Source organism: Narcine bancroftii, chromosome 12 (genome assembly GCF_036971445.1).
Source record: "Narcine bancroftii isolate sNarBan1 chromosome 12, sNarBan1.hap1, whole genome shotgun sequence".
Taxonomy (NCBI): Eukaryota; Metazoa; Chordata; class Chondrichthyes; order Torpediniformes; family Narcinidae; genus Narcine; species Narcine bancroftii.
The window spans coordinates 45,853,877-45,867,030 of NC_091480.1; the positions used below are offsets into that span (position 1 = coordinate 45,853,877).

Consider the following 13,154-nt stretch of genomic DNA (forward strand, 5'->3'; position numbering starts at 1 on the left):
GCAACTGGATTTTTATATAATGTCTTAACCCAACCAATAAAAATCAGACCAAACTTAAAATTTTCTAGCATTTTAAATAAAGAATTGCACTCAACTCAGTCAAATGCTTTTTCTGCATTGGTGTAAAGGAAGATTCTAACTGTTTTTTAACTTTTGCAGCCTTTTGCTTCTGCAAGGCTGAGAATCTGCTTGTTGTTTTTTACTTTTGCAGCCTTTGCTTCTGCAAGGCTGAGAACCTGCTTGTTTTTAGAATCAGCAGACATAAGCTAAATTCCACCGAGGGGCCAGATATGCTGTTATCTGATGAAAGGACATCTGTGTACCAAGAACATTTAATCTTCCTGCTTGTTTTGGTCACAGACTGTCAGAGGCCTAGCCTTGATGCAAAATAAACCATTGTATTCAAAGTGATAAGCCGAAAATTATGTTATTCGATAGAAGCCTAGCATGTTAGCTTGCTCACTTATCTTTCTTGCTGTGTTGGGAATAGGTGCTTGGGTAAGCAGATTTTGGGTAAGATAAGCCATGGTCCTGCTGCTGAAGTTTGAAACTCTCCAAGAGGTGGCAACATCTCTCAGCAAGAAGAAGAACTTCAAGAGTCCAGCCTACGTCCCGGTCGTGGGAGGTGGAGAAGCTGTTACCGGCGCCCTGACAACCTACTACAAGTGTGCAGTCGTTGCCTTGCTTCGGCAGTTGGGACCAGTCCAAGCGTTGATAAGTATATTTGGGAAGGGCTTGCATATTGTAGTTTGAAATCAGCTTTTGAATTTGTAATAAACATTTGTATAAACTGAACTGCTCTCGGTGTGTGTGTCTATTTTCTTTCGGTAGCTCAAACACTGTGACCAATCTAAAATGAACAAAATGAGAGGTATAAGTTTACCCAGGACAGTTGGGTTGTTGACTCGATGATCAATGTAATCATTCTAAGAATATTATGAGGAGCATACCTATTCTTTATGAAACCTGCCTCATCAGCATGTACTAATTGGGGTAAATATTTGGCAAGTCTATTTGCCAATATTTTAGCTATTATCTTATAGTCTACACTTAATAAAGATATTGGCAGGTATGAGGCCACATTCAGTGGGTTTTTGTCTTTTTTTTAAATATTACTGTGATTATCACATTTAAACAAGATTCTAGTAATGATTGTTCATCTGTTATTTGTTGAAGTACATCCAAAAATATAGGAGACAAATCATCATAAAACACTTTATAAAACTCAACATTAAATCCATCGTTCCCTGGAGATTTCCCATTTGGCATCTCCTGTATAGCTTGTTAATCTCAGCATCTGTAAATGGAGATTCCAATTCTTTCACATCATCTTCTCCTAATACTGGCAGATCTAAAGCAAATAAAAAAGATTCAATAGAACCATTATCTTAACCCCCCTCAGAAGTATATAATTTCTGATAAAATGAATAAAATTGATCATTAATTTCCTGAGGTTTATAGGTAACTATTGAATTCTTTTTCACGGTATTAATAGTTCTTGAAGCGTGTTCTGTTTTCAATTGCCAGGCTAATATTTTATCAGCTCTATCACCTAATTCATAATAACGCTGCTTATATCTTTGAATTAAGTGCTCATACTGGTAAGTTTACAATGTATTATAGCATAATTTCAACTTAGTTAATGCTGTCTTTTTATCTTCAGTACAATTTTTCTGAAACTGAGTTGGAACTCAGTTATATGTTTCTCCAATGTCAAGCTTTCTGCCAAATACTTCTTTTTTTTTTGGTGAATAACTAATAATTTGGCCCTGTAAATCTGTTTTCAAAGCATCCCATAAAATGAAATTATTCTGTACTGAATTCATATTTATATTAAAAAAAGAAGCAATTTGCTCCTTAACAAAACTAACAAACTCAGGTTTTTACAATAAAATCCCATTGAATCTCCAATGATAAGTTGATTGCATAACTTCAGATCCAGCACACGATATAAATAACATGGAATGGTTAGACACAATCCTGCTCTTATATTTGACCTGAATAATTTGAACTTGAAGGTGAGCTTAAAAATGAATCATGTCTAGCTAAATAAAATGAAAAATCTTTTTCTGTTGGATTTAATCTTCTGCAAATCTCAACTAAATTCAGATCTTTCATCAAAGACACCATTTGCACAGCCATCTTCAATTTCTTTATATTTTTCGGAGATTTATCTAATAGCAGATCTTTTCTTTTCTTTGGCTTGGCTTCGAGGATGAAGATTTATGGAGGGGTATGTCCACGTCTGCTGCAGGTTCGTTGGTGACTGACAAGTCCGATGTGGGACAGGCAGGCATGGTTGCAGTGGTTGCAAGGGAAAATTGGTTGGTTGGGGTTGGGTGTTGGGTTTTTCCTCCTTTGTCTTTTGTCAGTGAGGTGGGCTCTGCGGTCTTCTTCAAAGGAGGTTGCTGCCCGCCGACCTGTGAGGCGCCAAGATGCACGGTTGGAGGCGATATCAGCCCATTGGCGGTGGTCAATGTGGCAGGCACCAAGAGATTTCTTTAAGCAGTCCTTGTACTTCTGCTTTGGTGCACCTCTGTCTCGGTGGCCAATGGAGAGCTCGCCATAGAACATGATCTTGGGAAGGCGATGGTCCTCCATTCTGGAGATGTGACCCACCCAGTGCAGTTTTGTATTCAGCAGCATGGATTTGATGCTTGCGGACTCTGCCAGCTCGAGTACTTCGATGTTGGTGATGAAGTCATTCCAATGAATGTTGAGGATGGAGCAGAGACAGCGCTGATGGAAGCGTTCTAGGAGCCGTAGGTGATGCCGGTAGAGGACCCATGATTATCTAAAATACAGTTAAAACCTCACCAATTAAAATGTTTTCCTTAGCCTGATATAATGTCAGAAATGCTTCAGATATAAATCATTCATTATTTGAATTAGGCGAGTGTCCATGATTCCGCAAAAATCTTACAATTCACCATTAAAATTTGACCAGCTGTTTCAGAAAATGATTCCAATTCAAACAGTATTTTCTTATGAACTAAAATTGCCACACCTTGGGCTTTAGAATTAAAAGAAGAAGCAATTACATGTCCTACCCAGTCTCTCTTCAAATTTAAGTGTTAATTTTCAGTTAAATGTGTTTCTTAAAAAAGCAGTATCAACCTTCATTTTTTTAATATAAATCAACACATGTTTACGCTTAATCATATTATTCAATCCATGTACATTAAAAGTCACAAAATTCAAATTAGACAATTTATACTAAAAAAATTTCTATTATTTTCCAAATTCACATGTATATAGCAATAAAAGCTCCCCTTGCTCAAGTAATATAAAAAAAACTTCTTGAAAGTAAAATGCAAAAAAACCTCTTACAATATAAAAAAACCTCTTACAATATAAAAAAAACACACAAAAAATCTTCCCGAAAACTACATCAATGTAATAATTCCCAAATTAACTGGGTGTGATAAAAAAAACCACTAGTGGCAGATGACTTTTGAAAGTTTCAGAGTCATCCATCCCCCGATGAACTTTTCAACAATTGTCCACCTCAATCATACTCCCAATGACTCCAGTCCCAAAGATTGCTCCAGATCTTCAATATCAATCAGACTCCTTGACATTTCTCCCCTCTTTCCATTCCCATTCCCATTTCTCTTATTAGACATCTTCCTCTTAAGTGACAATGGTCGGTCAGCTCTCTGCACATCTGGTAAAGAATTAACAAAAATTAATGCATCATGATCACTCTCAAAAAACTGAGATTGAAAATTCCCATATAAAACTTTCAGCACAGTGGGGTACTGAAAATTAAACTTGTACCCCTTTCTTCACATCTTTTATGCTGAATTAATTTCTTTATGCCTCTTAATAATCTCCTGACTCAAGTCAGCATAGAAAAAAAACTCTACTGCCTCGAACCATCATTGGAGTTTGATTTTGCCAAGCCTTCTGAACAGCAACTCTTAAAATCATCTCGCTATCCTTATATCTTAGGCAACAAAGTAAAACCGCTTGAGATGGTTGACCCGGATAGGGTTTTTTCCTCAATTCTCTATGCTCTATCCAGTTCCAGATCATCTGGAAAAAATTCAATACCCAATACATCTGGGATCCACTTTAAAAAAAAAAATTCACTGGATCTGAACCTTCAATATCTTCCAGAAGTCCTTCACATTATTCCATCGACCTTGATTTTCCAAAGAGTTAGCAATTCTCTCTTCTGAATCTCCCATCCTACAAAATAATTTTCTACTTTTTCTATTTTTTTTCTGTTCTGTTACACTTGATTTCTAGAGTCAAGCATCTCCTCACTGAGCAAATGGAGGTAAACTTCTGATTTTTTTTGAAAATTTTATTTAAATGTTTTCCATATATGATCATGACCAGATACAAAGTGTAATACTGAAAAAGTTCTCTTTTTAAATTTTATTTAAATTTTTCAAATTACACATAAAAAATTACTATAACCCTTCCCCTCCCCTCCCTCCTATAACACAAAAACCCTGACTAAAAATCTTTTTAAAAACTTTCCACAATCCCCCTCCTGCCAAAAATCTTACTACAAAAATCAATATTTCCTGATTGGTGTGCCAAACTTAATACAATTAATTAATTTATATAGCCATATATTTCAAATCCACATATCAATAAAGAAAGAATAATTGTTTTTCACATTGTATGTTAATTTTTCTAAATACAAACAAGATTGTAATTCATTATGCCAACTTCGCAAATTTAGTTGTACATCATTCTTCCATGTAACATCTATAAACTTACTCGCTACTGCTAAGGCTAACTTTAAGAAAGCTAAACATGGTTTAGGCATTCTTAAATCGACAAATGGGGCCTTATCGTATCCCAATAAACATAACCTTAGACCCTACCGAATATCCATTTTAAACAAATCTCTCAAAAATTTTATAATTTCTTCCCAAAAATATTTAATTTTCTTACACAACCATACTGAATGTACAAAAGTACCTATCTGTTCTCTACATCTAAAACATAAATCTGTTATACTAAATCCATATTTTTAATTTTAATTGATGCAAAAAATTATAGTTAACCATATTATATCTCACATTAATTAATTTTGTAACACTATTAACACATATTTGTGACGATTCTTCCTCTGCCAATACAATATTTAAATCTTTTTCCCATTTCTCTTTAATTTTATACATATTTACTTTTTCAATTTTTTCTGTAACAATCTATATATATCAGAAATAAAACCTTTTTCACATTTATCTTCAATCAATAATTCAAATTTCATTTGATTTGGCAAATTTATTTCCTTACCCTAACACTTTAAAAATTCTCAAAGTTGATAGTAAGCAAACAAAGAATTTGATGCAATACCATATTTCTCCTGTAATCAATTAAATGAAAAAAAAACCTCTCTGCTTCAAAACAATCTATAACATTTACTATTCCTTTATTTTTCTAATCCTTTAAATAAGGACTATTCAATGAAAAATGAATTAATTTATTCTGATATATTGGTGATCTTATTGAAATCATCCCTTTATGCCCTATAATTAAATTACGATTATACCAAATATTCATTATGTGTCATAAAACAGGCAAATGAATTTCTTGTAACAATAAAGGATTCCATTTATCAATAAAGGATTCCATTTATAAATAAAATGCTTAATGTTACCTTCTAAGATCTGATCCATCTCTATCCTCACCCACCTAGGATATCAAATAGTCTATTAATAAATTTCAACTGAGCCGCTTCATAATAATTATAAAAACAGGGTAATTGCAAGCCACCTAGTTCATAACTTCGTCAATTTTTGTAAAGAAACTCTTGATTATTTACCCTTCCTTAGAAATAACCTAATTACCTTATTTATTTCCTTAAAAACTTTTTGGTACCAAACATGGAATAGATTGAAAAAAATATTGCACTCGAGGATAAATATTCATCTTTATACAATTCACTCTTCACTCTTCCAATTAAAGTCAATCGTAAATCTTTCTATTTATCTTAATCAATTCTAATTAAAGGTATGTAATTTAAATTAAACAATTTTTTCTAATTTTTATTTACAACTACTCCTAAATATTTAATTTTATTTGACCATCTTAATTTAGTAATTTGTCTACAATTATTATAGTCTTCTTCTAAAAAATCTCACTCTTTTCCCAATTAACCTCATATCCTGATAATTTACATACTTTTTCAATAATTCCTGTAATGACTTTAATAAAACCTTACATATATCAGAACCTCATCTGCAAATGAACTAATTTTATATTCACTTTCTTTCACTCTAATCCCCCTAATACCTAAATCTTGTCGAACTCCCTGAGCATATTTAGTTCAAGCACTAAAGCAAATAAAGCAGGTGCAAAAGGACAACTTTGTCTTGTAGAGCAATTTAAAAGAATTTGAAATCTGACCATTTGTTAATACTCTTGCTGTAGGTACCTCATATAAAGCCTTAACCCAACCTCTAAAAAAGGACCAAAAATAATTTTTTCCAATACTTTAAACAAATATTTCCATTCAACTCAATCAAATGCCTTCTCTGCATCTAAAATTACAACCATTGGTTGATTATTTTGTTGCTTTGCTGCATTAATTAATGAAATCAACTTAACTATATTATCAGCTGAGTACCAGCCTTTAGCAAAACCTACCTGATAAATGTGAACCAGTTTTGGTAATAATTCATTGACCAAGACTTTCACCACCAATGTATAATCTTTGATACTTTTAAAGGAGCTCTCTTTTTTTGGTATAACTGTAATCAATCCTCTTGAGAAACAATCTGGAAATACACCTGTTTCAGTTGCTTATTTCAAAACATCTATATATAACAGAAATAGTAAATCATTAAACTCTTTATAAAACTCCACCATAAACCATCTTCTCCAGGAGATTTCCCATTAGGCATCGATTGTAAAACTTCCTTCAGTTCTAATTCAGTAAATGAAATATATAAATTCTTAATTTCTACTTCATTCAGCATTGGTAAATTTAAATTATCCATAAATAATCAATTTGACCAATATCCTGACTACCTTCTGATGCATACAGATTTTCGTAGAATTTTTAAAAAATCATCAGTAATATCTTTTCGCTTATAAGTAATTTCTCCATTTTTCCTAATAGCATTAATTGTCCTCGATACTTGCTCAGTTTTAAGTTGCCTGCCAAAATCTTGTGTGCTCTTTCTCCCAATTTAGATCTCAATATCAATTTCTCATATTTATATGTTTGTAAATTATTATAGCATAATTTCAATTTAGATAACTGTATCTTATCATCCTCTGTACATTTTTTCTCCATACCTTCAATTTCTTTCTCCAAATTTTAGCTTTCTAACTGATTTTTGTTGCATAATTAATGATTAATCCTCTAAAATATGATTTTAAAGCATCCCACAAAACAAACTTACTTTGAACTGAATTTTGATTTGTTTGTAAATAAAAATTAATTTGATCTCTTATATGCTTAACAAAATCTGGTCTTCTCAATTACATTTCATTAAACCTCCATCAATAAACTGTCTCTACCAATTCAGTATCTAAACATCTAATTAACAATAATGAAGGATCTGACAATAATCTACTTTTATATTCTGCTAAATTAAATTTACCTTGTAAAAGTGCAGAAATCCAAAATAAATCTATTCCAGAAAAAGAGTTAAGTCGAGTTGAATAAAATGTATAATCTTTCTCTGTTGGGTTTAATTTCTTCCAAATTTCCACTAAATTCAAATCCTTCATCATTTCAAGCAATATTTTTTCCATCTTAGACCTTCTAACATTTTTTGGAGATTTGGCCAACAATGGGTCCAAACAGCAATTAAAACCCCCTCCCACCAATACATTCCCATTTTACTGATTCAGATTTAAAAATGCCTCTGAAATTAAAACCCCATCATCTTCATTTGGTGCATAAACATTCATTTAAAGTCCAACTTTCAGAAAAAATTCTACAATTAACACTCTTCCTGCATTTTCAAAAAGAGAATCTACCACAAAAGGTATTTTCTTATTAATTAAAATCACCACTCCCTAGCTTTAGAATTAAATGAAGATGAAATTACATGTCCAACTCAATCTCTTTTTAATTTTAAATGTTCTAATACAATCTAAAATACATTTCCTCTTTATCGAATGATTTAACCCCTTAAAATTAAAAGTTGCAAAATTTAAATTACTCATTACAATCTATATAATTGCACCCAATCTTTCACAAATTAATTAAACCACCCACAACAAAAAAAAACCCTCTTTAAAAAAAAACCCTTAAACCCCCCAACAAAAAAACTGCACCTTATTAACCAGGTGCAGTTAATACCAACAGTGGCTGATGACTTCGGATTTAGCTGGGATAGCATCCTCTCCCCAGCCAGAGAGCAAAGAAACCCTTCATTTAGTGAATGATTCTGAAATTTCTTCTTGCAAATCTATCAATTGTTCAACTTCCAGTTTCTTCTCAATTTTCACATTACCAGCTTTATCTAGCACCACCAATAGTTTCCATGCAAATTCCTGTGTCAACTTAGAATCTGGTAAAGAATTAGCAAAAGTTAAAGCTGCCTGTAGATTTTCAAAAAACTGAGATTGGTATTACCCATAAAATATTTTTAAAATTGCTGGATATCTAAAAGTAGATCTGAAGCCTTTTTTCCATGACTTTAGCAGGATGAATTTCTTTCTGTTTCATAACTACTTCCTGACTCAAATCCACATAAAAAATCCTTACTATTTTGAATTACCATTGGACCATTGACACGTGCCCGTAACACCGCTGCACGTAAAATCATCTCACGATCTTGATACCTCAAACACCTCACAAAAGCAGCTCAAGGTGGTTGCCCCTGGTAATCGTTGTTTTCTTAACGCATGATAAGCTCTTTCTATCTCCAAACTTTCTGGAAAATACTCTAGACCAAATACTTTAACAATCCATTCTTTAAAAAACTTTGTAGGATTTACTCCCTCAAAACCTTCTGGTAGCCCCATTATTTTTATATTATTCCGCCGACTTTGATTTTCTAACAAATCCATCTTCTGTAAACAATTCTTCTTCTCAATCTGCCATCTGGCAACCACTCTATCTTCCACATTTTTAATTTTGTTTTTGACTTTATCCACCACTGTCAAATATTTACTAACATCCACTTTCATTGATGCAATTTCACCAGACATATCAGTAATTTTAAGTCTAATTTTGAAAACTAGTAAAACATTTTGAAAACTAGTAGAAACATAGTCCATCAAACTCTCATTTTGTTTTGTTATATTTTCCAACATTATCATTATATCAGAAGGGGGCATAGGACTCATAGTGCTGGGAGACTTATGTGGGAAGGTACCTTTGTTGGGGTACCTTCCACTTTAGCTGCAGCAAGCAATAATTGATTGTATTCTGATTCCAAGTAGTATTCTAATTCTTCTTCCATCTCTTGTTGTAACTCAGCTTCCTGAACTTCTTCAGGCTGGCTGCAGGTCTGTTCCTCACTCCTCGTCAAGCTGAGCTCCTCAGCCCAATGCTGAGCAGCATCCCCGCAGCTCTCAGGCATTCGAGAGTCTCAGGCATGCACTCTGCTGCCCGTATCCCTGCAGTGACTGCATAGCGCTGGTAGGCCATCCCTGGCATGTCTCTCACATACTGCACTAGAGGTGTTCTATGTGAATGTGAAAAACAAAAGGATGAAGAGAATGAAGGTGCGGCCGCTAAAAGATAAGGGAGGCAACATGTACCTGGAGATGGAGGATGTTGGGAGGTCTTAAATGAATACTTTACGTCAGTATTCACAAGAGAAAATTATCTTGATCACGGAGAGGTCGAAATTAAACAGGCCTCTGAAATGTGGAAATTAAGGAAGAAGAACTGTTGGATCCTCTTAAAAATATTAAAATTGGTAAGTCCTTGGGGTTGTATGCAATTACCCCAGGCTGCTGTGAGAAGTGGGAGAAGAGATATCTGGGACAGTAGCTATGATCTTTGAATCCTCTTTGGGTGCAGAGAATGGAAAATGTAGTCCCCTTGTTTAAAAAAGGTAATAGGGAGAATCCTGGGAATTATAGATTGTTGAGTCTTATGTTAGCGGTGTGTAAATAAATGGAGAGGATTCTTAAGGATAGGATCTATGAGCATTTGGAGAAATACAGTCTACTCAAGGATAGTCAGCATGGCTTTGTAAAGGGAAGGTCATGCCTCATGAGTCTAATTGAGTTTTTTGAGGGGAGATGTGGTCTACAAGGATTTTAGCAAGGCATTTGACAAGGTCCCCATGAGAGACTCATCCAGAAAGTCATGAGGCATGGGATCAGTAGAACCTTGGCTGAATGGATGAAAATTTGACTTGTAGGAAGAAAGCAGAGAGTAATAATGGAAGTCACTACTGACTGGAGGTCAGTGACTAGTGGAGTGCCACAGGGATCAGTTTTGGGATCCCTGCTCTTTGTGATTTTTGTAAGTGATCTGGGTCAGTAAATGTGCAGAGGACACAGAGACTAGAGGAGTTGTGAATGGAGCTGGGGGTTGTTGAAGGTTACAAGAGGATATAGACAGGATGCAGAGTTGGGCAGAAAAGTAGCAGAGGGATTTCAATCCTGATAATTGTGAGGTGATTCATTTTGGAAGGACAAACCAGAAGGCTGAGTATAGGATTAATGGTTGGTTACTTAAGAGTGAGGATGAACACAGGGACCTCGGGGTGCAAATCCATACATCCCTCAAGGTCACTGCAAAGGTTGATGGGATAGTTAAGAAGGCCTATGGAATGCTGGTATTCATTAATAGGGTGATTGAATTCAGGAGTAGAGAGGTCATGTTACAACTCTACAAAATCTTTGGTTCAGTTCTGGTCACCTCATTATAGGAAGGATGTGGAACCAAAGGAGAGGGTGGAGAAGAGATTTACCAGAACTTTGTCAGGATGGGGAAACAAGTATTATGAGGCAAGGTTCGCAGAACTAGGACTTTTTTCTTTGGAGCGTTCAAGAATGAGAGAAGACATGATAGAGGTCTACAAGATTATGAGAGGTGTAGTCAGGGTGTACAGCCAGTGCCTGTTTCCCAGGGCAGAATCAGCAAACACCAAAGGACATTTGTACAAAGTTAAGGGAAGTTTTGGGGAGACATCAGGGGTTCATTTTTTTACACAGAGAGTTGTGGGTGCATGGAACGCCTTGCTGAAGATGGTGATGGAGACTGAAACATTGTGGGCATTTAAGAGACTCTTGGACACATGGATGAAATGATAATAGAGGATTATGGGATAGGGAGCATTTAGCTTTTTTTAAAGAAAGGATATTTGGGTCAGCTCAACATCGAGGGCCAAAGGACCTGCACTGTGCTGCATTGTTTTATATTCTATGGTATATTCAAAGACTTCAGAGGGAGGTAGGAGAGAAATAAATGGTTCACCATGATTGAAGGGTCATTGTAGACTAAGCAGATATGGGTTGTGAAAGATCTAAAGAGGTAGCTTGAGAGTCCTTGGAAGTTGGCATGTAATTTGTACATGGGCTCATTGAAGGACCTAACTCAGAAAGACCCTGCACGTGACTTGGCAAATTTGCTTGTGATTTAATCAATATGGAAATTCAATCAAAATTATTAAACATACGAAATGTCATTTGTGATTTTTTGTTAAAATTGCAATGTTTATAGAAGCTGTATTGAGAAATGCTGGAGAATTTAACCTGTTGATGGGCACAAAAACCACAGCAGCCTGCAGTGCCAATGAATATAGCTTGAGTAAAATCTGAAGCGTGAACGAGTCCCAATGTAAATTGCAGTTATGTAATGGAAACTGTGTCACGGGAGGAGTCACGTGATGGAGTAGTGGCCGGTCGGGGAACTCCAGCCCTCTCCGGAAAAGTTAAAAAAAACACAGAAAACACAAAGGCACAAACATAAAAATTAAAATAAAGTGAAAGTAAAGGTGGGAAGAAAATGGCAGTGAAGAAAGAAAAATTGAAAGCAACGGGAAGAAGAGAAGAAGAAAGGACGTCAGAAGAAAAAGGTGAATGCCTTACCTGTCCGAGGAGGCCCGCCGCGGAGAGAGAAGCCCACTCCCTAAGATCAGTTGAAGTCCCGAGCTCGGGACTACAAAAATGGCTCGCGGAGCCAAGCAAAAGTGCGCAAACACGCGATGCGCATGACAAAAAAAACACTGACGGGAGGGGGGACCAGCTGAGGAGTCGATCTCCACAGCTAAGAATGACAGCTGCAACACAACAACAGGAAGAGAACATAGAAAACAACAAGAACAAGAAAGAAGAGAGTAAAAAGAAAACAAGGAAACAACAGATGACCAACCCAGAGGAAGAAGAAGAAGAAGAGCATAGAGAAATGGAAGAAGAAGGGAAAGGCAAGACAATGGATATATATTTTTTTAAAGAATATATGGAATCAGTAAAAGAATGGCAATCACAAGAATTTAGTGAAATAAAAAGAAGAATTAAAAGTACAGAAGAAAAAATGAATAGATTAGAGATGGTCATGTCAGATATAGGAAAAAGAGTGGACAAGGTGGAAGAACGAGAAACAGCCGTAGAAATGGAAGTAGAGGACTTAAAAAAGAAATTAGAAGAATCTAATAAAAAAATTAAAGAGACACAAGAGCTGTTAGCTCAGAGAATGGATATAATGGAAAATTATAATAGAAGAAATAATTTAAAGATAGTGGGCCTTAAGGAAGATGAAGAAGGCAAGAATATGAGAGAATTTATGAAAGATTGGATCCCCAGGGTCTTAGGAAGACCAGAATTACAGGAAGAAATGGAAATAAAAAGGGCACATAGAACATTATCCCCAAAATCACAGCCACAACAAAAAACAAGATCCATTTTAGTAAAATTCCTAAGATATACAACAAGAGAAAATGTATTGGAGAAAGCAATGAAGAAAATAAGAGAAGACAAAAAGCCACTGGAATACCAAGGTCAAAAATTTTTTTTCTATCCATACATAAGTTTTGAACTCCTGAAGAAGAGAAAGGAGTTTAATACAGCAAAAGCGATCCTATGGAAAAAAGGATATAAATTTATGCTAAAGTACCCAGCGGTACTTAAAATAGTTATTCCAGGGCAGCAAAACAGACTATTCTCCGGAGGAAGCACGAAAATTTGCAGAACAACTACAAAACAGGCAGAGAGATGAAGACATGTAACGAGAGTAAAAATGACCACGAACTATATGTATGTGTGTA

General features: G+C 35.1%; 1 long non-coding RNA gene across 4 annotated transcripts in view; it reads right to left on the reverse strand.

Moving 5' to 3' along the window:
* Positions 1 to 13,154, reverse strand: part of LOC138746912 (uncharacterized) — a 60,503-nt gene that overhangs the window by 16,117 nt on the left and 31,232 nt on the right. For 2 of the 4 annotated variants that reach the window (XR_011347180.1, XR_011347179.1), the window contains exons 2-4: positions 6,616 to 6,785; positions 5,627 to 5,661; positions 1,231 to 1,351 (exon numbers count right to left, since the gene is read on the reverse strand). This is a non-coding gene — a long non-coding RNA (uncharacterized lncRNA). Of the gene's footprint in view, positions 1 to 1,230; positions 1,352 to 3,250; positions 3,668 to 5,626; positions 5,662 to 6,615; positions 6,786 to 13,154 lie in introns of those variants that run through there. The other 2 variants (XR_011347182.1, XR_011347181.1) reach the window with 2 other exon arrangements.